This window comes from Pseudophryne corroboree (assembly GCF_028390025.1).
Source record: "Pseudophryne corroboree isolate aPseCor3 chromosome 2 unlocalized genomic scaffold, aPseCor3.hap2 SUPER_2_unloc_2, whole genome shotgun sequence".
Taxonomy (NCBI): Eukaryota; Metazoa; Chordata; class Amphibia; order Anura; family Myobatrachidae; genus Pseudophryne; species Pseudophryne corroboree.
This window is the reverse complement of record NW_026967489.1, coordinates 670,263-697,460: the sequence shown is the minus strand read 5'-3', so window position 1 is coordinate 697,460 and position 27,198 is coordinate 670,263. Positions and strand designations below refer to the sequence as shown.

Sequence of the window (27,198 nt, the reverse complement as noted above, 5' to 3'; positions counted from 1 at the left end):
CATTAATACTGTGTTTATCCTTTGTCACCTGAGATAGTGACTCCTAGATCCCTTTCCTCCTCAGTAGTTCCCAGTATAGTGCCATTAATACTATATTTATCCTTTATGTCAAGTGACTCCTAGATCCCTTTCCTCCTCAGTAGTTCCCAGTATAGTGCCATTAATACTATATTTATCCTTTATGTCACCTGAAATAGTGACTCCTAGATCCCTTTCCTCCTCAGTAGTTCTAGTATAGTGCCATTAATACTATATTTATCCTTTATGTCACCTGAAATAGTGACTCCTAGATCCCTTTCCTCCTCAGTAGTTCTAGTATAGCGCCATTAATACTATATTTATCCTTTGTCACCTGAAATAGTGACTCCTAGATCCCTTTCCTCCTCAGTAGTTCTAGTATAGAGCCATTAATACTATATTTATCCTTTTATGTCACCTGAGATAGTGACTCCTAGATCCCTTTCTTCCTCAGTAGTTCTAGTATAGTGCCATTATACTATATTTATCCTTTATGTCACCTGAAATAGTGACTCCTAGATCCCTTTCCTCCTCAGTAGTTTCCAGTATAGCGCCATTAATACTATATTTAGCCTTTATGTCACCTGAAATAGTGACTCCTAGATCCCTTTCCTCCTCAGTAGTTCCCAGTATAGTGCCATTAATACTATATTTATCCTTTATGTCACCTGAGATAGTGACTCCTAGATCCCTTTCCCCCTCAGTAGTTCCCAGTATAGTGACATTAATACTATATTTATCCTTTATGTCACCTGAGATAGTGACTCCTAGATCCCTTTCCCCCTCAGTAGTTTCCAGTATAGGTCCATTAATAATATATTTATCCTTTGTCACCTGAGATAGTGACTCCTAGATCCCTTTCCTCCTCAGTAGTTCCAGTATAGTGCCATTAATACTATATTTATCCTTTGTCACCTGAGTTAGTGACTCCTAGATCCCTTTCCTCCTCAGTAGTTTCCAGTATAGTGCCATTATTACTATATTTATCCTTTATGTCACCTGAGATATTGACTCCTAGATCCCTTTCCTCCTCAGTAGTTCCCAGTACAGTGCCATTAATAGTATATTTATCCTTTGTCACCTGAAATAGTGACTCCTAGATCCCTTTCCTCCTCAGTAGTTCCCAGTATAGTGCCATTAATACTGTATTTATCCTTTATGTCACCTGAGATAGTGACTCCTAGATCCCTTTCCTCCTCAGTAGCTCCCAGTATAGAGCCATTAATACTATATTTATCCTTTCTGTCACCTGAAATAGTGACTCCTAGATCCCTTTCCTCCTCAGTAGTTTCCAGTATAGTGCCATTAATACTGTATTTATCCTTTGTCACCTGAGATAGTGACTCCTAGATCCCTTTCCTCCTCAGTACTCCTCAGTATAGGTCCATTAATAATATATTTATCCTTTTATGTCACCTGAGATAGTGACTCCTAGATCCCTTTCCTCCTCAGTAGCTCCCAGTATAGAGCCATTAATACTATATTTATCCTTTTATGTCACCTGAGATAGTGACTCCTAGATCCCTTTCTTCCTCAGTAGTTCTAGTATAGTGCCATTATACTATATTTATCCTTTATGTCACCTGAAATAGTGACTCCTAGATCCCTTTCCTCCTCAGTAGTTTCCAGTATAGAGCCATTATACTATATTTATCCTTTATGTCACCTGAAATAGTGACTCCTAGATCCCTTTCCTCCTCAGTAGTTTCCAGTATAGCGCCATTAATACTATATTTATCCTTTATGTCACCTGAGATAGTGACTCCTAGATCCCTTTCCTCCTCAGTAGTGTCCAGTATAGTACCATTAATACTATATTTATCCTTTATGTCACCTGAGATAGTGACTCCTAGATCCCTTTCCTCCTCAGTAGTTTCCAGTATAGTGCCATTAATACTATATTTATCCTTTATGTCACCTGAGATAGTGATTCCTAGATCCCTTTCGTCCTCAGTAGTTTCCAGTATAGCGCCATTAATACTATATTTATCCTTTATGTCACCTGAAATAGTGACTCCTAGATCCCTTTCCTCCTCAGTAGTCTCCTGTATAGTGCCATTAATACTATATTTATCCTTTATGTCACCTGAGATAGTGACTCCTAGATCCCTTTCCTCCTCAGTAGTTCCCAGTATAGAGCCATTAATACTATATTTATCCTTTGTCACCTGAGATAGTGACTCCTAGATCCCTTTTCTCCTCAGTAGTTTCCAGTATAGTGACATTAATACTATATTTAGCCTTTATGTCACCTGAGATAGTGACTCCTAGATCCCTTTTCTCCTCAGTAGTTCCCAGTGTAGAGCCATTAATACTATATTTATCCTTTATGTCACCTGAGATAGTGACTCCTAGATCCCTTTCCTCCTCCGTAGTTTCCAGTATAGGTCCATTAATACTATATTTATCCTTTATGTCACCTGAAATAGTGACTCCTAGATCCCTTTCCTCCTCAGTAGTTCCCAGTATAGAGCAATTAATACTATATTTATCCTTTATGTCACCTGAGATAGTGACTCCTAGATCCCTTTCCTCCTCAGTAGTTTCCAGTATAGGTCCATTAATACTATATTTATCCTTTATGTCACCTGAAATAGTGACTCCTAGATCCCTTTCCTCCTCAGTAGTTCCCAGTATAGCGCCATTAATACTATATTTATCCATAATATCACCTGAAATAGTGACTCCTAGATCCCTTTCCTCCTCAGTAGTCCCCAGTATAGCGCCATTAATACTATATTTATCCTTTGTCACCTGAAATAGTGACTCCTAGATCCCTTTCCTCCTCAGTAGTTCCCAGTATAGTGCCATTAATACTATATTTATCCTTTATGTCACCTGAGATAGTGACTCCTAGATCCCTTTCCTCCTCAGTAGTTTCCAGTATAGTGCCATTAATACTATATTTATCCTTTATGTCACCTGAGATAGTGACTCCTAGATCCCTTTCCTCCTGAGTAGTTCCCAGTATAGTGCCATTATTACTATATTTATCCTTTATATCACCTGAAATAGTGACTCCTAGATCCCTTTCCTCCTCAGTAGTTCTAGTATAGTGCCATTAATACTGTATTTATCCTTTATGTCACCTGAGATAGTGACTCCTAGATCCCTTTCCTTCTCAGTAGCTCCCAGTATAGAGCCATTAATACTATATTTATCCTTTCTGTCACCTGAAATAGTGACTCCTAGATCCCTTTCCTCCTCAGTAGTTTCCAGTATAGTGCCATTAATACTGTATTTATCCTTTGTCACCTGAGATAGTGACTCCTAGATCCCTTTCCTCCTCAGTATAGGTCCATTAATAATATATTTATCCTTTGTCACCTGAAATAGTGACTCCTAGATCCCTTTCCTCCTCAGTACTCCTCAGTATAGGTCCATTAATAATATATTTATCCTTTGTCACCTGAAATAGTGACTCCTAGATCCCTTTCCTCCTCAGTAGTTTCCAGTATAGAGCCATTAATACTATATTTATCCTTTATGTCACCTGAGATAGTGACTCCTAGATCCCTTTCTTCCTCAGTAGTTCTAGTATAGTGCCATTAATACTATATTTAGCCTTTATGTCACCTGAAATAGTGACTCCTAGAACCCTTTCCTCCTCAGTAGTTCCCAGTACAGTGCCATTAATAGTATATTTATCCTTTGTCACCTGAAATAGTGACTCCTAGATCCCTTTCCTCCTCAGTAGTTACCAGTATAGTGCCATTAATACTGTATTTATCCTTTATGTCACCTGAGATAGTGACTCCTAGATCCCTTTCCTCCTCCGTAGTTTCCAGTATAGGTTCTTTAATACTATATTTATCCTTTATGTCACCTGAAATAGTGACTCCTAGTTCCCTTTCCTCCTCCGTAGTTCCCAGTATAGAGCCATTAATACTATATTTATCCTTTATGTCACCTGAGATAGTGACTCCTAGATCCCTTTCCTCCTCAGTAGTCCCCAGTATAGCGCCATTAATACTATATTTATCCTTTATGTCACCTGAAATAGTGACTCCTAGATCCCTTTCCTCCTCAGTAGTTTCCAGTATAGTGCCATTAATACTATATTTATCCTTTATGTCAAGTGACTCCTAGATCCCTTTCCTCCTCAGTAGTTCTAGTATAGTGCCATTAATACTATTTCTCTGACGTCCTAGTGGATGCTGGGACTTCCGTCAGGACCATGGGGAATAGCGGCTCCGCAGGAGACAGGGCACAAAGTAAAAGCTTCTAGACTACCTGGTGTGCACTGGCTCCTCCCCCTATGACCCTCCTCCAAGCCTCAGTTAAGATTTTGTGCCCGGCCGAGAAGGGTGCAATCTAGGTGGCTCTCCTGAGCTTCTTAGAGTAAAAGTTTAGATTTTTGTTATTTTCAGTGAGTCCTGCTGGCAACAGGCTCACTGCAGCAAGGGACTAAGGGGAGAAGAAGCGAACTCACGTGCTTGCAGTGTGGATTGGGCTTCTTAGGCTACTGGACATTAGCTCCAGAGGGACGATCACAGGTTCAGCCTGGATGGGTCACCGGAGCCGCGCCGCCGGCCCCCTTACAGAGCCAGAAGAGTGAAGAGGTCCGGTGAAATCGGCGGCAGAAGACGCTCCTGTCTTCAACTAAGGTAGCGCACAGCACCGCAGCTGTGCGCCATTGCTCTCCACACACTTCACACTCCGGTCACTGAGGGTGCAGGGCGCTGGGAGGGGAGCGCCCTGAGAGGCAATGTAAAAAAGTATACCTTAGGATGGCTAAATAATACATCACATATAGCTCCTAAGCTATATGGATGTATTTAACCCTTGCCAGTTTCCAGAAAAAAGCGGGAGATGAGGCCGTCGCGAAGGGGCGGAGCCTATCTCCTCAGCACACAAGGCGCCATTTTCCCTCACAGCTCCGCTGGAAGGACGGCTCCCTGACTCTCCCCTGCAGACTGCACTACAGAAACAGGGTAAAACAAGAGAGGGGGGCACTATTGGCAGATAATATATATAATACAGCAGCTATAAAGGGAGTAACACTTATATAAGGTTACCCCTGTATATATATAGCGATCTGGTGTGTGCTGGCAAATCTCCCTCTGTCTCCCCAAAGGGCTTGTGGGGTCCTGTCCTCTATCAGAGCATTCCCTGTGTGTGTGCTGGGTGTCGGTACGATTGTGTCGACATGTATGAGGAGGATATTGATGTGGAAGCAGAACAGTTGCCTGTGTTAGTGATGTCACCCCCTAGGGAGTCGACACCTGACTGGATGATTGTGTTTAAAGAGTTAAGTGACAATGTCAGCACTTTGCAAAAAAATGTTGACAGCATGAGACAGACGGCAAATCAATTAGTGCCTGTCCAGGCGTCTCAGACACCGTCAGGGGCGCTAAAACGCCCGTTACCTCAGATGGTCGACACAGACCCAGACACGGATGCTGAATCTAGTGTCTACGGTGAGGAGACAAACGTAATGTCCAGTAGGGCCACACGTTACATGATCACGGCAATGAAAGAGGCATTGAACATTTCTGACACTACAAGTACCACAAAAAAGGGTATTATGTGGGGGGAGAAAAAACTACCAGTAGTTTTCTTTATCATCCACTAGGGGTCACTGGAGTACTCTTGGGATATGGACGGGCGTAGCCGAACAAAGGCACTGAATATTCAAATTTAGGACTCCCCCCCCCCCCCCCCCCCCCCCCCCCCCCCTCCATATCCCCAAGTACCTCAGTGTACTTTGCCAGTGTTTTTTCGGTGCTCACAGATGAACATCGGCTTGTGGCAATGGCCACTTTTCAGATTTTTATTTTTATTTTTAATTTTTACACTTCCCGTCTCAGTTTATGGAAAAACATGGGTCCGGGATGGTGCCGCTGCAAGGCAGCGGATGGCGTGTCGGTCCTCACAAAGAGCACCCTCACAGCCACAGGCGCTATAGGCAAGCGCATGGCGTGTCGGTCCTCACAAAGAGCACCCTCACAGCCACAGGCAGCCACTGTCTCCTGCAAACTGAACGGAGCTTACAGAAAGAAGCTCCGTCACAGCCAGGATAAGACAAAGAGCTGGAAGGATCTACAGCTGCAAGGAGCTTACAGAAGCTCCGTCACAGCCAAGATGAGGCTGAAACGGAGCTTGCAGAGAGAAGAGAAGGCGGCACAAGGTATGAGTGTCAGGGCGGTCAGCTCACGCTGCCGCCCTGCTGTGTGTGAGTGTTATACTGTAGAAATGCCATAGCCGCTGAGCACGTGAGTGTTATACTGTAGAAAGAGCACGCCGCTGAAGGTCTTGCTGAACGATGCGCAGGGCGGCCGCACGTCACTCAGACGTTGGCCGCTCTCACTGCGCTGATGGCCCGGTACGAGAATCTCCGTGCGCTGTACTAAGCAGAGCGGCCGCACGTCACTCAGACGCCGGCCGCTCTCACTGCTCTGAGGGCACGGCACCGCTACACGCCACCGACATTCTCCTGGGCTGAACTAAGCAGAGCGGCCGCACGTCACTCAGACGCCGGCCGCTCTCACTGCTCTGATGCGGCACCGTTACACGCCGCCGACATTCTCCGGGCGCTCAACTAAGCAGAGCGGCCGCACGTCACTCAGACGCCGGCCGCTCTCACTGCTCTGATGGCCCGGCACCGCTACACGCCGCCGAGACGCTCCTCTACTAAAGAGAGCGGCCGCACGTCACTAAAGGACGCAGGCCACTCTTCCAGAGAGACACCGCAGACACAGGGAGACTGTGTACTGCTGTAGGAAGCAGCTGCCGGACGGCTCCCCGGCGCTAGATTCAGGCTCTCCTGCTCTCCCTGCTCCCGATCTCCGTACGCTGCAGGTAAGGGATGCAGGGGGGGGGGGGGGGGAATAATACCCATAGCAGCAGCAAAGGCTGCAGGGGTTCAAAATACACAAGCAGCGCAGCACGTTAAACAATGTACACTGTGTACTGTGATGTTTCAGCACGTTTTATATATATACATATAATGAAGCTTTTGCTGGCGAAACTGTCTATAATATCAGTATGAACTGTGATTATATGTGTAAACACTTTGTATATATATATAATATATATATGAGGCTTTGGCTGGCAATAGGTTATCAGTGGCATAACCTATTGCACGTTTAACCATGTTTTCTGTTATTTTTGGTTACAGTTGCAAGATAAATACACTGCAGGCAGTGCTCATATTATTTGAATAAATGCATATATTTTACTGTATCCTACACCTGGGCAAAGTAACTGTATAATAGGCTATTAAGCCTATATTAAAACTGCAGCAGGTAACCTGTACTGTGATTTTCTGGGAAAGCATGGCATGACGGCTGTGGCCGGAGAGACTAGCCAGCCACACGTGTAATGGCGTCTGCGGCACTGAATGGGTTAACCCTCGTGCCCGGCGCCATGTTACGGACTGTTTAAAAGTTTGTTGAATCATGTGTTTTACTTTTAACATGTCATATGTAGTGCTCTGTGCACCATTGCAGGAAGACATGTTTAACTGTATCTATTTTATATTCAAGATAGGCTTGGTGTATATTTAAAGGAAAAATGCAGTTACTATAGCTGTCTGAATACGCATCTCTTATCCTCTGGAAATAGGAAGGGGCATGCTAAGGGCCCTGTACTAGCAGTGAGGTGTGAAGGACAATACCTTTTGATGTGTAAATTCCTTAGAGAGAGATGCTAATCATTGGGTTTATGGGCTTGGATTTGATATACGATCCCTGAATGGAAGTTAAAGGAAGGAAGACCGTTTGTTTGTATTGTAGCCATTCCTGTTGTAATCTTAAACACTGAGATTGCCTGCAGATGGGAATGACCAGACACATTTGTATTTTGAAGATATGTGATAAATTTATCAACAGTGATGTTAATCTGATACCAAACGTTGTCTGGGTGACAGGAAGGAGGATATTGTTTTATTGCACTTATATCCTTGTAAAATGTAATTTATTGGTATTTTGTAAAATAACCTGATTGGTTGGAGAAGACAGGGAGGGCTTACCCCCCTGTGGTACTGTGTGGAAAACTGACATAAAAAGGAGACCTGCGTGCCTCCAGAGTGGTGTATTGTAACATCTTCTTCTGCTGAAAAGATCTTAATTGTATGCTGTTGCCCCTAGCAATAGGGAGGAGCCTTTTTAAAGGTTATTTGAGCAATAAACACCTTTGCCTCAAGAAGACTGCTTCATCTTGTGACCAACAGGGTTAGGCCAAACCTAGCCCCGTTCTCCGGCTGTCCAGGGAAGCACCTGACGTCTCCAAGCTCCGCCTTCCGCCAGCTACCGGTAGAGGCCTAGCAAGTGGCTAGTGGGGATTCGTCGACACCACGCAGGTGTGGTAAAGCAGTGCGTCGGCACATACAGAGCAGAACCGTGGTTCCAAACGCCACGGCAGGTTAGGAGTTTGGTGGTGGCAGCGAGAACCCGCCCACAGCGCAGTGGGTGGAGTCAGTAACAGGCGGTTACTGACGGTAAGCGGGAATCCCCTATGTGGTCAGGCCTCGTGCGGCTTGACCTTCCATTCTGTGCGCAGTCAACGGGACGCGGAAGCTGCGAGTGCTTCCGTACGGTATCGTCCTGTCACAGAAATTGGTGGCATAGTGGTGGGATAATCCCAGGCGGCTTTTCATCACCCGATTGGAGAAGCCGAGTTACTCAGGAGAGGAGTAACTGCAGCGCAGGAGAACGCACAAGATGGCGGAATTCAGCGGAATGTCCAAGGAGGATCTGGAGATCGTATGCCAGGGGAAGGGTGTGGATATCCCTTCCAACGCGTCCAGAAGCGTCATGAAGGCGGCGCTCAGGAGCGTGGAGGAGTCTCATCGGGCGGAGGTGGAAAGCACTGACGGCGTCAGCATCGCAGAGGACGGCCCAACAGTGGACCTTCGTAAGGAACCGGTGAGAACCACAAGCCCCGCCTACTCTCACAGCAGCAATGTTTCCCAGCAATCCCTAGCAGGGCCAGGATCCCAACGTCCCAGGGGGGGCGACCCGGATACCCTAGCAGATCGGCTAGCGGAATTGGGGGAAAGGGCAACGGAGCAAGAACGCATGCTTGTCATTCGGATGTGGCATGCGGAGCGGGCATCACAGGCCGTGGTACCCCGGGAGCCGTTGTCAGCTGTTGTACACAGATCAGGACGTATACAGTTTGCCAAGTTTGCAGACAGTGATGGGGACATTGATGGACATTTGCAAGTTTTTGAAAGGACTTGTAAACTACACGATCTACCCAAGTCAGAGTGGGTGAGACACCTTGTGCCCACTCTGCATGGAGAGGCCTTGGAGGCCTATCGAGGAGTGGCGACGGAGGATTGTGGGAACTACGACGAAGTCGCGAAGGCCCTCCTCCAGCGATTCTTCATCACTCCTGAGTCTTACAGGAAGAAGTTCAGAGACTTGCCCAAGAATCCTAGCAGCACCCATGAGCAGTTCGCCAACCAGCTGCGGCAGTACGTGGTGAAGTGGGTGAAGGATTCGGAAGCCACTACATGGGATGCACTGATCGACCTGATCTGCAGGGAGCAGTTCTACCGCCGGTGCGCCCAAGAAGTGAAGGAGTGGGTGCTAGATCGGGAGCCACCCAGCTTAAAAATGGCTGCCCAATTAGCCGACAAATATGTGGCAATTCGGCCACGGGGGCAGAAGCGCCCCGCCAGCAGCCAGCTCCAACAGACTGTACCACCAAGGGGACCCCCCTCTTCAGCTCATCACCCCCAAAGACAAGCATCTTCCAACCCGGGTGCTCTTGGCCAGCAACCGCACCGCAGCGTCCCTGCAACTGATCAGAGATCATCGGTGCCACGACTGGAGAAGAAGTGCTACGGCTGTGGGAAAATCGGACATCTGAGGATGAACTGTCCTGCATCCCAAGCACCCCAGACTCGTGCCCCAAATCCGAGTGCTGGAGCCCGGCTCGCTTGTTTGACGAGAGGAGATGAGCCTACAGAGACTGTTCCCCCTCCAGTCAGTCCGATGGAGTGTGGCGAGAGACAGGTGCACTCTGCGGAGAGAGTCACCTGCATGGCCAAACAGCCCCTACACAACATGTGGAGGCACCTGCAGCCAGTCCACGTGGGACCCCTGCAGGGAGAAGGCCTAAGAGACTCTGGGGCCTCAATCACTGTGGTGAGCCCCCACCTCATAGATCCTGCTGCAGTATTGCAGGGTCGCACTGCCACGGTCACCCTGGCAGAAGGAACAGAAAAAGCGGTTCCCATGGCAAGAGTCTACCTGGACTGGGGAGCTGGACCAGAGTTGCGAGAAGTTGCCGTCATGGATGGTCTCCCAACTGATGTGGTCCTAGGAAATGATCTGGGTGGTGGGATCGTCACTATGTTTGTTGGCGCCATTCCCCGGAGTCAAGTTCCAAAACCACCGTTGACATCAGCTACTCCAGCACAGCCCAGCTCAGAGGAAAAGACTACAGCTGCTAGACAACTGCCAGCACAGCCAACCACAGCATCAACCAGCCCAGAGGAAAAGATCACAGCGGCTAGATCAGTACATCGACCCCGCATGCCTTTTGCCTCTGGTATGCCTACGTCCCCTAGCAACGCAGAGGATGTCGGTTCCAGCTCGTTTGATCCTGTGGGGGTGCCCAAAGATGCTCCTGACCCAAGTGGTTTGCCAACTCCGGCGGTGAGTATGAGAAACCACACTGACTTTTCCATGACTGACCCCTACCAGACTGACCTTAGTAATCCCCACCTAGATCCCCCTGTAGAGTGTCCCAATTTAGGAGAGATTGAGGGCCACAGGCAGGAGTTTAGGGTGGCTCAACTCTCTGACCCGTCCCCGAAAGGCATGAGGCGCCACTCTGGCAGCGGCCTTGACAGGGTTGGGGCAGGAAGTTTGACCTGGCGGGAAGGGTTAAGGTACAGGGTAGACAGGAAAGTGGGAGGGGATAGACCAGATAGGGAATGTGTCCAACTGGTCCCCTCAGGGAAAGTTCCTGCGCAACCGGTGTCGGTTGCCAGTGAAACCCCTTTGGACAGCAACCCGGGGACAGACCGTACCCTGAAGTGCCTGACACAGAGCTTACCCTGGTCTGGAATGTCGGATGACGCCCAGACCAACTGTAAGGCTGGTGCCATGCATTGGCAGCCGGGGCACTCCAGCGGTTGTGTTGTCTCTGGGCCTCTGCCCATAGGAGAACCCTTGCAGCAAGTTGCTGTGGACATAGCAGGTCCCTTGCCTGTGCACAGTGGATCGGGGAAGACACGCAGCCTCCCTGTAGTGGATGCCACACAGGATCCAGAGGCTGGTGGTCTGACCGCCATCACTGTGGCACAGGTAGCGGACGAGGAGGGAAGAGTAGGCCTAGGTGACAGGGTAGGTTTCCCGAGTCATAGGTCGACAGAAGAGGATTGGAGGGCAGGTCTGACAGTTAGGGCAGACAGTTGCCAGATAGGTATGACGGAGGTGCAGTGCCTGGGGCACCATGTGGAAGGAGACAGGGGTAGGCCCAACCCAGAGGGGGTGGAGGCAACCAGAGGCTGTCCCCGACCCACATCACCCAGACCGGTACTGACCTTAGAACCTGTAAGGCCCTACGGACATGTTGTCATTGACTTTAGTCCTGTAGCGAACCCCTTGACAGAGATGGCTAGGAAGGGCATTCCCAAGTCAGTGGACTTTGCACCCGCTTGCGAGTTGGCATTCCAGTCATTGAAGAAGGCTCGGGTACCCGCTCCCGTGCTGATGGCGCACATTCTTGACCAGGACTGTGTGTTACGAACTATTGCGCCACTGCACGGACTGGGAGCAGTACCGAGCCAGAAAGAGCCATATGGGCAGGAGCACCCTGTGGCCTGGTTGAGCAGTATACTGCTATTGTGGGAGCTGGGGTATGCCACAATTGGGACACCTTGGGTGGCACTTGTTTGTAACCGGCCCCCCACCGTGGTGACTTACCACCTACCTGTTAGGTGGCTGCAACCTACCTTGGGGGAATTGGACAGACTTTTGTGGTGGAGCCTTGAACTTGGACTTCAGGTGGACTATTTGAACATTGTGCACCCACGAAGAGAGGCCCACTGCACTATGGATGAACTGTCTAGGCCGGAGTCTACACACCCTAGGTAGCGTCCCCTTCAACACAAGGGACTGCGGGACCAGGACCCAAATCGTTGGGACATGGGTCCCTGGTTGACCCGCTTGAATGGGGGGGAAGGAATGTGGCCGGAGAGACTAGCCAGCCACACGTGTAATGGCGTCTGCGGCACTGAATGGGTTAACCCTCGTGCCCGGCGCCATGTTACGGACTGTTTAAAAGTTTGTTGAATCATGTGTTTTACTTTTAACATGTCATATGTAGTGCTCTGTGCACCATTGCAGGAAGACATGTTTAACTGTATCTATTTTATATTCAAGATAGGCTTGGTGTATATTTAAAGGAAAAATGCAGTTACTATAGCTGTCTGAATACGCATCTCTTATCCTCTGGAAATAGGAAGGGGCATGCTAAGGGCCCTGTACTAGCAGTGAGGTGTGAAGGACAATACCTTTTGATGTGTAAATTCCTTAGAGAGAGATGCTAATCATTGGGTTTATGGGCTTGGATTTGATATACGATCCCTGAATGGAAGTTAAAGGAAGGAAGACCGTTTGTTTGTATTGTAGCCATTCCTGTTGTAATCTTAAACACTGAGATTGCCTGCAGATGGGAATGACCAGACACATTTGTATTTTGAAGATATGTGATAAATTTATCAACAGTGATGTTAATCTGATACCAAACGTTGTCTGGGTGACAGGAAGGAGGATATTGTTTTATTGCACTTATATCCTTGTAAAATGTAATTTATTGGTATTTTGTAAAATAACCTGATTGGTTGGAGAAGACAGGGAGGGCTTACCCCCCTGTGGTACTGTGTGGAAAACTGACATAAAAAGGAGACCTGCGTGCCTCCAGAGTGGTGTATTGTAACATCTTCTTCTGCTGAAAAGATCTTAATTGTATGCTGTTGCCCCTAGCAATAGGGAGGAGCCTTTTTAAAGGTTATTTGAGCAATAAACACCTTTGCCTCAAGAAGACTGCTTCATCTTGTGACCAACAGGGTTAGGCCAAACCTAGCCCCGTTCTCCGGCTGTCCAGGGAAGCACCTGACGTCTCCAAGCTCCGCCTTCCGCCAGCTACCGGTAGAGGCCTAGCAAGTGGCTAGTGGGGATTCGTCGACACCACGCAGGTGTGGTAAAGCAGTGCGTCGGCACATACAGAGCAGAACCGTGGTTCCAAACGCCACGGCAGGTTAGGAGTTTGGTGGTGGCAGCGAGAACCCGCCCACAGCGCAGTGGGTGGAGTCAGTAACAGGCGGTTACTGACGGTAAGCGGGAATCCCCTATGTGGTCAGGCCTCGTGCGGCTTGACCTTCCATTCTGTGCGCAGTCAACGGGACGCGGAAGCTGCGAGTGCTTCCGTACGGTATCGTCCTGTCACAACGGCCATTTTAATCATTGCTGGTTTTCCAGTTATAATTCCAGACCATACACCTCTACTCCACAAGGAGGCGCAGGGGTGTTAGTGGGAATTTTTTAGTTCAAGATAATTCTAGAACATTCCTGCCCTACATCTTTAAGCCACCAGAAGGCGCAGGGGTGTTAGTAGGAATTTGGTTCGGGTTTCATGCCCATGTGAACTGCTTTTCACATAAAGACTTTAGTTTCCTAATAAATATGCTGTTCAGCAATAACATATATATATAGATATATATGCCATATAATAATGTTATTAAGTCGTGCAAGTGTCTGTCTGTTGCCTATTATGATGTCTGTCTACATAGCGAATAAGGCTCTAGTGCAGACTAAAAATGTTAACATTGGCAATTCAAATTAAAACAGCGGTAATCGGAGTCTCAGAATAACTCCGCCAGCGCTAACAAAAGACAATCTTTCCAAAGTGACAATTTTCCTTTGGGTACCAGAGTGTTTATTTCACTAGTCTTATAATTTAATGCACGATTCTATGTCAAATCTCACACCGATAACTACAAGTGAGAAGGGTACATTAGTCCAGCATTCAGATAGTGCGGGGTTTTGGACAACCATACATAATCGTTTCCAAAAGGACGCGATCCGCCATTGGTATATGCGTTTCTGTCAAACATTATAAAAACCACAGATACATTTGGGTCACTAGAATCTATGTATGAAACCATGCCGATCACGGTTAAAAGAAGCTGCAGAGTATATCTGTAAAGCTTTTGCTAACGCCGGTTATTTTCAATTGTCGCTAGTTAAGCGCGACAAGGCCAGAGCTTGTTTGCTCCTAAATTGGATATATGTGTAACGACATTTTATCCCTTTACGATATTCTGCCATTAGCGCATACAATATACTTGTAACGGCGTTTTATTCCTTTATAAAAATCACTCACGCCTTGTAACGACAGGACGTTACAGTCAGCAAGCCAGTGGTTTGATGACCTCTTTTACAATTGTGGAAGTGCGTCTTTTCAGGTTACATTTGCGAGGTTTCATGACTTCAACTCATATATGTCTCAGCTATTTACAGCTTAGAGTACAAAACTGCTTCTGGCGAACGGTTTGGCAGGTTGTCATTTAGTCTTTGCTGGTTTATAAACCAGGCAGTAGTACGCCAACAGAGTCAAAATTACTTATTCCCGTCTGTTTGAGCAAAACCAAACAGCTCCGTTGCAATATCAATCAGCAAGTCATTTACTACAGTTAGAAAATGGATTTTCTGCAGTTAGTTTTTGCTTATTGCAGCCACAAAATTGTATAATTGCATTTGATCTTCACAATGCGTATTTACCCAGTCCGGTTTCTTCATCACAGGTTCTAGCGTTTGCAAATCGCCACAACCATTAACCATTTCATTTATACCGTTGCTTATCGCTCCCGGTATTTACCAAAGTGATGTTGGAATAATCGCTCATCTCACATAAGAACTATGTATCAACAAAGTTCCTCTATCTTGCGCTACTAAGGTATACTGCGGTAGCAGATTAAGTTCGAAAACAATCACATCTAAGTCTGTCTAAACGATGTCAATTCCTAGGTAAGATTATAAATAAGGTAAATCAAAGACTTTTACCTACTACACCAGCAAGAACAAAAGTACACGCACAGCGGTACATTGGTGTATTCACTTATTAAGAATAAAGATGTGTTTTCAACGCAAAGGTTCTAAAACACGACAGATTGCTGTCAATAAATGTCCTAGAACTCTGTGCATTTTACAATGCAATAGATAAATGTCCTAGAACTCTGTGCATTTTACAATGCAATAAATGATTCGTTTTCAGTCTGACCAGGGATAGACTCTGGGTTCTCTTCAGAACGAATAAATCTTTCGCTTTTTACTAAAGATTTCTGTGGACAGGAACAACCGTGAGTTTCATGTAATTTTGTTTTTTCATGCCTGGCTCACGCTGCCCTTAAGCAGTCAAACAAAGCAACGGCAGTTGTATACACAACAACCAGTGAGAACCAAGAAGCCGCATGGCAATGCGGCAGGTAACTCAAATCTTCAATGGCTCAGAACGCCATTATGTGAAAATGTCAAGACATCAATCCGTGAGTGGACATTTGTTAGACAAAAGATCTCACCCGTCAGGGTTTGGATCTTGAAAACTGGACATTAAATCCAGAGGTGTTTCATATGTGAGTCCACAGAAGGCGGTTACCCCAAGTATACATAATGGCATCTCGCCACAATTACAAAAGCTCAGTATGTGTACATCACATTCATGGGGTCATTCAGCATCGTGTATCTGGCTCCACCATTTTCCGCTTCTCTCTTCGTTGCCAAAACGGATCAGAAGACAGTTTGTCACAGTCATACTGGTGGTAGCTCATGGGTTTCGGAGAAGTTTGCTTCTCGAATTTTCAAGTAATACTTGCACACGATCTTGGCCCGCTCATAATACGTCCAACCTGTTACATCAGGGAACGTTCTTTTACCCATACTTATCTATATACTTATTATCTATGTACCGCAGCTGCGGTTGACGGGGTGAGAGTTCAGACCGCTCTCTTAAAAAATAGAGAATTACAGTATCGGTTATACCAACCATGTTACGAAATAGTAAGCCGCTTAAGGCAGCTCATAATTAAAAAAATTTCGTGTGCTTACATAGGTTATAAACCTCGGAAGTTTCCAACATCATACTTCAAGTACCCGTATTCTGTTAAACGGGATGGGATGGAAAACTGCGTTCATCTGCACTAAGAGTGCAGGTATCTGTGTGGTAAACTTATTTTCAAAGCGTTTGCCTCTATTTACGTCTGTAAACATCTTTCTACAAGGTGTCACCAAAGTTCAGACTCTATTTATCCCACCTACAGCGCCAGGCGATTTGAGGTTGGGTTCAGATTTCTTAGTTTTCATATTTTGGAATCCTTTCAACAAATGGGAATTAAGTTTCATATTTTTGAACCCTTACAACAAATGGGTATTAAGTTCTCACTTTGGAAAACATTTTTCTTCTAGCCTTGGCTTCGGCAAGGATTTTGTTTTCATATTTGGGTGCCTTGTATTCCAAGCCACCGTATTTGAGTTTTCTCATTACAAAGCAGATCTTCCGACGAAATCCGCTTTCGTATTCTTCACATCAATATACCAATAGTGGTTCCTGTGGGGACAGCACATTCTAAAATTCTGAATGTGGTACACGCGTTACGCGTTTATATATGTAGTACGTGATATGAATACGTTGTTTGTTCTATATGATACTGCAAACTGGGGTTAGCCAGTTTCTCAGCAGATTTTATCCGGTTGGATAATAATGACTACAAGTCAGGCTTACTTTAAGGCTAAGTTACAATCGCCTACGTCAGTAATAGCATCCCACAGGTTCTGTGGGAATGTCACACCCAGCGGGTCGTGGAGCGTCTACGACGCGGCTACATAGCCTTTAGTGCACCACGTTTGTGCACGTTTACACGTTATGAATGGTGGCGCCATCAGCATTTAGCTTTGGCTGCCTACTGTTACAAGTATCAAACAGCTCTCCCGCCCACGAGGGAAGCTTTGGTACGTCCCAAGAGTACTCCAGTGACCCCTAGTGGATGATAAAGAAAATAGGATTTTGGTACTTACCAGGTAAATCCTTTTCTTTGAATCCATAGGGGGCACTGGACGCCCACCCAGAGCAGTTTTACCTGGGTTGTTGTAAGCTCAAGGGAGCTTAGTGAACAAATTTAACTTGGATGGTATTAAGCTCGAAGGAGCTTAGGGTAACACATTTTCACCAATTGGCTCAAATTATAAAGTTCTATCGGTTAAGGTGTCAACTGTTTAGTTGACAATAAGGTTACGGATCAACTTTGTGGTTGTCCGTTATGTTATAGGGATTCTCCATTGTCAACCTCTCTATATCCTGTTCGCTCAGTAAAAAACACTGGCAAAGTACACTGAGGTACTTGGGGATATGGAGGGGGGGGAGAGTCCTAAATTTGAATATTCAGTGCCTTTGTTCGGCTACGCCCGTCCATATCCCAAGAGTACTCCAGTGCCCCCTATGGATTCAAAGAAAAGGATTTACCTGGTAAGTACCAAAATCCTATTTTTCCTGAGTCGGATGAATTAAATGAGGTGTGTGATAAAGCGTGGGTTACCCCAGATAGAAAACTACTAATTTCTAGTAAATTATTGGCACTATACCCTTTCCCGCCAGAGGTTAGGGTACGTTGGGAAACACCCCCTAGGGTAGAAGGCTGGAAGGTATCCTAAAAAATATATACACACATACTGGTGTTATATTGCGACCGGCAATCGCTTCAGCCTGGATGTGCAGCGCTGGAGTGGCATGGTCGGATTCCCTGACTGAAAATATTGATACCCTGGATAGGGACAGTATATTATTAACTATAGAGCATCTGAAGGATGCATTACTATATATGCGTGATGCACAGAGGGATATTTGCACCCTGGCATCAAGAGTGAGTGCTATGTCCATTTCTGCCAGAAGAGCATTATGGACGCGACAGTGGTCAGGTGATGCGGATTCCAAACGACATATGGAAGTATTGCCGTATAAAGGGGAGGAGTTGTTTGGGGTCGGTCTATCGGACCTGGTGGCTACAGCAACTGCTGGAAAGTCCACTTTTTTACCCCAGGTCACTTCTCAGCAGAAAAAGACACCGTCTTTTCAAACTCAGTCCTTTCGTTCCCATAAGAACAAGCGAGCAAAAGGACACTCTTTTCTGCCACGGGGCAGAGGAAGAGGAAAAAGACTGCACCAGGCAGCCTCCTCCCAGGAGCAGAAGCCCTCCCCTGCTTCTGCCAAGTCTTCAGCATGACGCTGGGGCTTTCCAAGCGGACTCAGGCACGGTGGGGGCCCGTCTCAAAAGTTTCAACGCGCAGTGGGCTCACTCGCGGGTGGACCCCTGGATTCTACAGGTAGTATCACAGGGGTACAGACTGGAATTCGAGACATCTCCCCCTCGCCGGTTCCTGAAGTCTGCTTTACCAACGTCTCCCCTCGACAGGGAGGCAGTATTGGAGGCTATTCACAAGCTGTATTCCCAGCAGGTGATAATCAAGGTACCCCTCCTACAACAAGGAAAGGGGTATTATTCCACGCTGTTTGTGGTACCGAAGCCGGACGGCTCGGTGAGACCAATTCTGAATTTGAAATCCTTGAACACTTACATAAAAAGGTTCAAGTTCAAGATGGAGTGATAGCGAACCTGGAAGAAGGGGACTTTATGGTGTCCCTAGACATAAAAGATGCTTATCTCCATGTCCCAATACATCCTTCTCACCAAGGGTACCTCAGGTTTGTCGTACAAAACTGTCATTATCAGTTTCAGACGCTGCCGTTTGGATTGTCCACGGCACCCCGGGTCTTTACCAAGGTAATGGCCGAAATGATGTTTCTTCTTCGAAGAAAAGGCGTCTTAATTATCCCTTACTTGGACGATCTCCTGATAAGAGCAAGGTCCAGGGAACAGTTAGAGGTCGGAGTAGCACTATCTCAGCTAGTGCTCCGTCAGCATGGGTGGATTCTAAATATCCCGAAATCACAGCTGATTCCAACAACACGTCTACTGTTCCTGGGGATGATTCTGGACACAGTCCAGAAAAAGGTGTTTCTCCCGGAGGAGAAGGCCGAGGAGTTATCCGATCTAGTCAGGAACCTCCTGAAACCAGGACAAGTGTCGGTGCATCAATGCACGAGGGTTCTGGGAAAAATGGTGGCTTCTTACGAAGCGATTCCATTCGGAAGATTCCATGCAAGAACGTTTCAGTGGGATCTGCTGGACAAATGGTCCGGATCGCATCTTCAGATGCATCAGCGAATAACCCTGTCTCCAAGGACAAGGGTATCTCTTCTGTGGTGGCTGCAGAGGGCTCATCTACTAGAGGGCCGCAGATTCGGCATTCAGGATTGGATCCTGATGACCACGGATGCCAGCCTGAGGGGCTGGGGAGCAGTCACACAAGGAAGAAATTTCCAGGGAACGTGGTCAAGTCTAGAGACTTCTCTCCACATAAATATACTGGAGCTAAGGGCAATTTACAATGCCCTAAGCCAAGCAAGACCTCTGCTTCAAGGTCAGCCGGTGCTGATCCAGTCGGACAACATCACGGCAGTCGCCCACGTAAACAGACAGGGCGGCACAAGAAGCCGGAGGGCAATGGCAGAAGCTGCAAGGATTCTCCGCTGGGCGGAAAATCATGTGATAGCACTGTCAGCAGTGTTCATTCCGGGAGTGGACAACTGGGAAGCAGACTTCCTCAGCAGACACGACCTCCATCCGGGGGAGTGGGGACTTCATCCAGAAGTCTTCCAGATGATTGTAAACCATTGGGAAAAACCAAAGGTGGACATGATGGCGTCCCGTCTCAACAAAAAACTGGACAGATATTGCGCCAGGTCAAGGGACCCTCAAGCAATAGCGGCGGACGCTCTGGTAACACCGTGGGTGTACCAGTCGGTGTATGTGTTCCCTCCTCTGCCTCTCATTCCAAAGGTACTGAGAATCATAAGAAGGAGAGGAGTAAGAACTATACTCGTGGTTCCGGATTGGCCAAGAAGAACTTGGTACCCGGAACTGCAAGAGATGCTCACGGAGGACCCGTGGCCTCTACCTCTAAGAAAGGACCTGCTCCAGCAGGGACCTTGTCTGTTCCAAGACTTACCGCGGCTGCGTTTGACGGCATGGCGGTTGAACGCCGGATCCTGATGGAAAAAGGCATTCCAGAAGAAGTCATCCCTACACTGATCAAGGCCAGGAAGGATGTCACTGCGAAACATTATCACCGCATTTGGAGAAAATATGTTGCGTGGTGTGAGACCAAGAAGGCTCCCACAGAGGAATTTCAACTGGGTCGTTTCTTACATTTCCTGCAAGCAGGACTGTCTATGGGCCTAAAGTTAGGATCCATTAAGGGTCAAAATTTCGGCCTTGTCGATTTTCTTCCAGAAAGAACTGGCTTCAGTGCCTGAAGTTCAGACGTTTGTCAAGGGAGTACTGCATATCCAGCCTCCTTTTGTGCCACCTGTGGCACCTTGGGATCTCAATGTGGTTTTAGGGTTCCTTAAATCACACTGGTTTGAACCACTCACCTCTGTGGACTTGAAGTATCTCACATGGAAAGTGGTAATGCTATTAGCCCTGGCTTCGGCCAGGCGTGTCTCAGAATTGGCGGCTTTATCATATAAAAGCCCTTACCTAATTTTTCATTCAGACAGGGCAGAATTGAGGACTCGTCCTCATTTTCTGCCTAAGGTGGTTTCAGGTTTTCACATGAACCAACCTATTGTGGTACCTGCGGCTACTAGGGACTTGGAGGACTCCAAGTTACTCGACGTAGTCAGGGCCCTGAAAATATATGTTTCCAGGACGGCTGGAGTCAGAAAATCTGACTCACTGTTTATCCTGTACGCACCTAACAAGCTGGGTGCTCCTGCTTCTAAGCAGACGATTTTACAAATTTGATACCCTGGCTGAGGAGGACCTGGAGTTCTCTCATTCGGTGTTGCAGAGTCGTCCGCACTCTCCCGCCCGTTTGGGAGCTTTGGTATAATCCCCATGGTCCTGACGGAAGTCCCAGCATCCACTAGGACGTCAGAGAAAATAAGAATTTACTTACCGATAATTCTATTTCTCGTAGTCCGTAGTGGTTGCTGGGCGCCCATCCCAAGTGCGGATTGTCTGCAATACTTGTATATAGTTATTGTTACAAAAATCGGGTTATTGTTGGTTGTGAGCCATCTTTTGAGAGGCTCCTTCGTTGTCATACTGTTAACTGGGTTCAGATCACAAGTTGTACGGTGTGATTGGTGTGGCTGGTATGAGTCTTACCCGGGATTCATGAATCCTTCCTTATTGTGTACGCTCGTCCGGGCACCGTATCCTAACTGAGGCTTGGAGGAGGGTCATAGGGGGAGGAGCCAGTGCACACCAGGTAGTCTAGAAGCTTTTACTTTGTGCCCTGTCTCCTACGGAGCCGCTATTCCCCATGGTCCTGACGGAAGTCCCAGCATCCACTACGGACTACGAGAAATAGAATTATCGGTAAGTAAATTCTTATTATTTATCCTTTATGTCACCTGAAATAGTGACTCCTAGATCCCTTTCCTCCTCAGTAGTTCCCAGTACAGTGCCATTAATACTATATTTATCCTTTGTCACCTGAAATAGTGACTCCTAGATCCCTTTCCTCCTCAGTAGTTCCCAGTAAAGTGCCATTAATACTATATTTATCCTTTGTCAAGTGACTCCTAGATCCCTTTCCTCCTCAGTAGTTCCCAGTATAGTGCCATTAATACTATATTTATCCTTTATGTCACCTGAGATAGTGACTCCTAGATCCCTTTCCCCCTCAGTAGTTCCCAGTATAGTGACATTAATACTATATTTATCCTTTGCCACCTGAGATAGTGACTCCTAGATCCCTTTCCCCCTCAGTAGTTTCCAGTATAGGTCCATTAATAATATATTTATCCTTTATGTCACCTGAGATAGTGACTCCTAGATCCCTTTCCTCCTCAGTAGTTCCAGTATAGTGCCATTAATACTATATTTATCCTTTGTCACCTGAGATAGTGACTCCTAGATCCCTTTCCTCCTCAGTAGTTTCCAGTATAGTGCCATTATTACTATATTTATCCTTTATATCACCTGAAATAGTGACTCCTAGATCCCTTTCCTCCTCAGTAGTTTCCAGTATAGCGCCATTAATACTATATTTATCCTTTATGTCACCTGAGATAGTGACTCCTAGATCCCTTTCCTCCTCAGTAGTTCCCAGTACAGTGCCATTAATACTATATTTATCCTTTGTCACCTGACATAGTGACTCCTAGATCCCTTTCCCCCTCAGTAGTTCTAGTATAGTGCCATTAATACTGTATTTATCCTTTATGTCACCTGAGATAGTGACTCCTAGATCCCTTTCCTCCTCAGTAGCTCCCAGTATAGAGCCATTAATACTATATTTATCCTTTCTGTCACCTGAAATAGTGACTCCTAGATCCCTTTCCTCCTCAGTAGTTTCCAGTATAGTGCCATTAATACTGTATTTATCCTTTGTCACCTGAGATAGTGACTCCTAGATCCCTTTCCTCCTCAGTACTCCTCAGTATAGGTCCATTAATAATATATTTATCCTTTGTCACCTGAAATAGTGACTCCTAGATCCCTTTCCTCCTCAGTAGTTTCCAGTATAGAGCCATTAATACTATATTTATCCTTTTATGTCACCTGAGATAGTGACTCCTAGATCCCTTTCTTCCTCAGTAGTTCTAGTATAGTGCCATTAATACTATATTTAGCCTTTATGTCACCTGAGATAGTGACTCCTAGATCCCTTTCCTCCTCCGTAGTTTCCAGTATAGTGCCATTAATACTATATTTATCCTTTGTCACCTGAAATAGTGACTCCTAGATCCCTTTCCTCCTCAGTAGTTCCCAGTATAGAGCCATTAATAATATATTTATCCTTTATGTCACCTGAGATAGTGACTCCTAGATCCCTTTCCTCCTCCGTAGTTTCCAGTATAGGTCCATTAATACTATATTTATCCTTTATGTCACCTGAAATAGTGACTCCTAGATCCCTTTCCTCCTCAGTAGTTCCCAGTATAGAGCCATTAATACTATATTTATCCTTTGTCACCTGAGATAGTGACTCCTAGATCCCTTTCCTCCTCAGTAGTTTCCAGTATAGTGCCATTAATACTATATTTATCCTTTATGTCACCTGAGATAGTGACTCCTAGATCCCTTTCCCCCTCAGTAGTTCCCAGTATAGTGACATTAATACTATATTTATCCTTTATGTCACCTGAGATAGTGACTCCTAGATCCCTTTCCCCCTCAGTAGTTTCCAGTATAGGTCCATTAATACTATATTTATCCTTTGTCACCTGAGATAGTGACTCCTAGATCCCTTTCCTCCTCAGTAGTTCCAGTATAGTGCCATTAATACTATATTTATCCTTTATGTCACCTGAGATAGTGACTCCTAGATCCCTTTCCTCCTCAGTAGCTCCCAGTATAGAACCATTAATACTATATTTATCCTTTGTCACCTGAGATAGTGACTCCTAGATCCCTTTCCTCCTCAGTAGCTCCCAGTATAGAACCATTAATACTATATTTATCCTTTGTCACCTGAGATAGTGACTCCTAGATCCCTTTCCTCCTCAGTACTCCTCAGTATAGGTCCATTAATAATATATTTATCCTTTGTCACCTGAAATAGTGACTCCTAGATCCCTTTCCTCCTCAGTACTCCTCAGTATAGGTCCATTAATAATATATTTATCCTTTGTCACCTGAAATAGTGACTCCTAGATCCCTTTCCTCCTCAGTAGTTCTAGTATAGTGCCATTAATACTGTATTTATCCTTTAGGTCACCTGAGATAGTGACTCCTAGATCCCTTTCCTCCTCAGTAGTTTCCAGTATAGAGCCATTAATACTATATTTATCCTTTATGTCACCTGAGATAGTGACTCCTAGATCCCTTTCCTCCTCAGTAGTTCCAGTATAGTGCCATTATTACTATATTTATCCTTTATGTCACCTGAAATAGTGACTCCTAGATCCCTTTCCTCCTCAGTAGTTTCCAGTATAGAGCCATTAATACTATATTTATCCTTTGTCACCTGAGATAGTGACTCCTAGATCCCTTTCCTCCTCCGTAGTTTCCAGTATAGGTCCATTAATACTATATTTATCCTTTATGTCACCTGAAATAGTGACTCCTAGATCCCTTTCCTCCTCAGTAGTTCCCAGTATAGTGCCATTAATACTATATTTATCCTTTATGTCACCTGAGATAGTGACTCATAGATCCCTTTCCTCCTCAGTAGTTTCCAGTATAGTGCCATTAATACTATATTTATCCTTTGTCACCTGAGATAGTGACTCCTAGATCCCTTTCCTCCTCAGTAGTTTCCAGTAAAGGGCCATTAATACTATATTTATCCTTTATGTCACCTGAAATAGTGACTCCTAGATCCCTTTCCTCCTCAGTAGTTTCCAGTATAGTGCCATTAATACTGTATTTATCCTTTGTCACCTGAGATAGTGACTCCTAGATCCCTTTCCTCCTCAGTAGTTCCCAGTATAGTGCCATTAATACTATATTTATCCTTTATGTCACCTGAAATAGTGACTCCTAGATCCCTTTCCTCCTCAGTAGTTCCCAGTATAGCGCCATTAATACTATATTTATCCATAATATCACCTGAAATAGAGACTCCTAGATCCCTTTCCTCCTCAGTAGTTTCCAGTATAGTGCCATTAATACTATATTTATCCTTTATGTCACCTGAGATAGTGACTCCTAGATCCCTTTCCTCCTCAGTAGTTCCCAGTATAGTGCCATTAATACTATATTTATCCTTTATGTCACCTGAGATAGTGACTCCTAGATCCCTTTCCTCCTCAGTAGTTTCCAGTATAGCGCCATTAATATTATATTTATCCTTTGTCACCTGTAATAGTGACTCCTAGATCCCTTTCCTCCTCAGTAGTTTCCAGTATAGTGCCATTAATACTATATTTATCCTTTATGTCACCTGAGATAGTGACACCTAGATCCCTTTCCTCCTCAGTAGTCTCCAGTATAGTGCCATTATACTATATTATCCTTTATGTCACCTGAAATAGTGACTCCTAGATCCCTTTCCTCCTCAGTAGTTTCCAGTATAGTGCCATTATACTATATTTATCCATAATATCACCTGAAATAGTGACTCCTAGATCCCTTTCCTCCTCAGTAGTCTCCAGTATAGTGCCATTATACTATATTATCCTTTATGTCACCTGAAATAGTGACTCCTAGATCCCTTTCCTCCTCAGTAGTTTCCAGTATAGTGCCATTATACTATATTTATCCATAATATCACCTGAGATAGTGACTCCTAGATCCCTTTCCTCCTAGGTAGTTCCCAGTATAGAGCCATTAATACTATATTTATCCTTTGTCACCTGAGATAGTGACTCCTAGATCCCTTTCCTCCTCCGTAGTTTCCAGTATAGGTCCATTATTACTATATTTATCCTTTATGTCACCTGAAATAGTGACTCCTAGATCCCTTTCCTCCTCAGTAGTTTCCAGTATAGTGCCATTAATACTGTATTTATCCTTTATGTCACCTGAGATAGTGACTCCTAGATCCCTTTCCTCCTCAGTAGTTCCCAGTATAGTGCCATTAATACTATATTTATCCTTTATGTCACCTGAGATAGTGACTCCTAGATCCCTTTCCTCCTCAGTAGTTTCCAGTATAGCGCCATTAATATTATATTTATCCTTTATGTCACCTGTAATAGTGACTCCTAGATCCCTTTCCTCCTCAGTAGTTTCCAGTATAGTGCCATTAATACTATATTTATCCTTTATGTCACCTGAGATAGTGACTCCTAGATCCCTTTCCTCCTCAGTAGTTTCCAGTATAGTGCCATTATTACTATATTTATCCTTTATGTCACCTGAGATAGTGACTCCTAGATCCCTTTCCTCCTCAGTAGTTCCAGTATAGTGCCATTATTACTATATTTATCCTTTATGTCACCTGAAATAGTGACTCCTAGATCCCTTTCCTCCTCAGTAGTTTCCAGTATAGTGCCATTAATACTTTATTTATCCTTTATGTCACCTGAGATAATGACTCCTAGATCCCTTTCCTCCTCAGTAGTTTCCAGTATAGTGCCATTAATACTATATTTATCCTTTATGTCACCTGAGATAGTGACTCCTAGATCCCTTTCCTCCTCAGTAGTTTCCAGTATAGTGCCATTATTACTATATTTATCCTTTATGTCACCTGAGATAGTGACTCCTAGATCCCTTTCCTCCTCAGTAGTTCCAGTATAGAGCCATTATTACTATATTTATCCTTTATGTCACCTGAGATAGTGACTCCTAGATCCCTTTCCTCCTCAGTAGTTCCAGTATAGAGCCATTATTACTATATTTATCCTTTATGTCACCTGAGATAGTGACTCCTAGATCCCTTTCCTCCTCAGTAGTTTCCAGTATAGTGCCATTATTACTATATTTATCCTTTATGTCACCTGAGATAGTGACTCCTAGATCCCTTTCCTCCTCAGTAGTTCCAGTATAGCGCCATTATTACTATATTTATCCTTTATGTCACCTGAGATAGTGACTCCTAGATCCCTTTCCTCCTCAGTAGTTCCAGTATAGAGCCATTAATACTATATTTATCCTTTATGTCACCTGAGATAGTGACTCCTAGATCCTTTCCTCCTCAGTAGTTCCCAGTATAGAGCCATTATTACTATATTTATCCTTTATGTCACCTGAGATAGTGACTCCTAGATCCCTTTCCTCCTCAGTAGTTTCCAGTATAGCGCCATTAATACTATATTTATCCTTTATGTCACCTGAAATAGTGACTCCTAGATCCCTTTCCTCCTCAGTAGTTTCCAGTAAAGTGCCATTAATACTATATTTATCCTTTATGTCACCTGAGATAATGACTCCTAGATCCCTTTCCTCCTCAGTAGTTTCCAGTATAGTGCCATTAATACTATATTTATCCTTTATGTCACCTGAGATAGTGACTCCTAGATCCCTTTCCTCCTCAGTAGTTTCCAGTATAGTGCCATTAATACTATATTTATCCTTTATGTCACCTGAGATAGTGACTCCTAGATCCCTTTCCTCCTCAGTAGTTTCCAGTATAGTGCCATTAATACTATATTTATCCTTTATGTCACCTGAGATAGTGACTCCTAGATCCCTTTCCTCCTCAG

The 27,198-nt window shown here is 45.2% G+C and overlaps 1 protein-coding gene and 1 non-coding gene across 2 annotated transcripts in view; both read left to right on the top strand.

The window, feature by feature from the left end:
* VPS28 (VPS28 subunit of ESCRT-I) overlaps positions 1 to 27,198 on the top strand; it is a 103,296-nt gene that overhangs the window by 15,986 nt on the left and 60,112 nt on the right. The window lies entirely within an intron of this gene.
* On the top strand, positions 15,269 to 15,384 carry LOC134983053 (U5 spliceosomal RNA). The gene has a single exon (XR_010191600.1). It is a non-coding gene; the product is annotated as a U5 spliceosomal RNA (small nuclear RNA).